The following is a 925-nucleotide window of genomic DNA, read 5'->3' as shown; positions in this document are numbered from 1 at the left end:
AAGGGCCTACAGGGGAGATGGGAGAGACTCTTCTGTAAATGCAGAGGCAGTCCACAGCTTCCCATTATGCCACTAATCCTCATCACCAGGTTAACCCTAAAACTATGACATTGCTTTCTTTTGAGGTGGGAAAAGGGTGGAGTGGGAGAGTTCTTGAATAGTTTTGTCTTATGCCATCAAGTCATTTCCTACCCATAACGACACCATGGACACATCTCCCCCAGAATGCCCGGCTTTCCATCTGCAATTGTTCTGGCAGTGGATCCACAGTTTTCTTGGTTAAAAGTACAGAAGTGGCCTACCATTGACACCTTCCACACAGTAAACTTGAGTCTCTGCCTTCGACTCTCTCCCGGGCCGCTGCTGCCCAGCATGGGTGAGTTTTGACTTGTAGCAGATTGCCTTCCACTTGCTAACCACTGCCCAAGCTAGGAATGGAATGGGTAGGCCTCTGCTTGACTCTCCCTCCCATAGCTGGGACTGGTAGAGTACTGGAAACTCTCCAAGTGCAACCTTGAGTGGGGTCTTGAGTAGTAGTAGTATTTATTGAGCTCCCACAGGGAACAGGGCACTGTATTAAGCACTTGAGAGAGTATTCTCCCAACATAGAGGAGGAGACAGACACTTAATTTGGAGGAAAACAGCCAAATGAATATCTAGACAAGTGAATGTTTAATAGAATAGGTACAGGAGCACTACAGGTGGTTGATGATGATGGTATTTGTTAATCACTTACTATGAGTCGAGCACTGTATTAAGCACTGGGGTAGATACAAGCTAATCAGGTTGGACATAGTCTGTGTCCCACATGGGCTCTCAGTTTTGATCCCCATTTTGTAGTTGAGGTAACTGAGGCACAGAAAAGTGAAGTGACTTGCCTGCTGTGTGACCTTGGACAAGTGGCAGAGCTGGGATTAGAACCCAG

At 46.9% G+C, this 925-nt stretch overlaps 1 non-coding gene across 1 annotated transcript; it reads right to left on the bottom strand.

Annotated features, from left to right (window-relative positions):
- Window positions 1-386: 386 nt before the first annotated feature.
- On the bottom strand, window positions 387-524 carry LOC119923119. Its single transcript, XR_005448774.1, has one exon. It is a non-coding gene; the product is annotated as a small nucleolar RNA SNORA7 (small nucleolar RNA).
- Window positions 525-925: the final 401 nt, after the last annotated feature.

Source organism: Tachyglossus aculeatus, unplaced genomic scaffold (genome assembly GCF_015852505.1).
Source record: "Tachyglossus aculeatus isolate mTacAcu1 unplaced genomic scaffold, mTacAcu1.pri scaffold_144_arrow_ctg1, whole genome shotgun sequence".
Lineage (NCBI taxonomy): Eukaryota > Metazoa > Chordata > Mammalia > Monotremata > Tachyglossidae > Tachyglossus > Tachyglossus aculeatus.
Note: the sequence above shows the minus strand (reverse complement) of the source record. Positions and strands in the feature narration are given on the sequence as shown.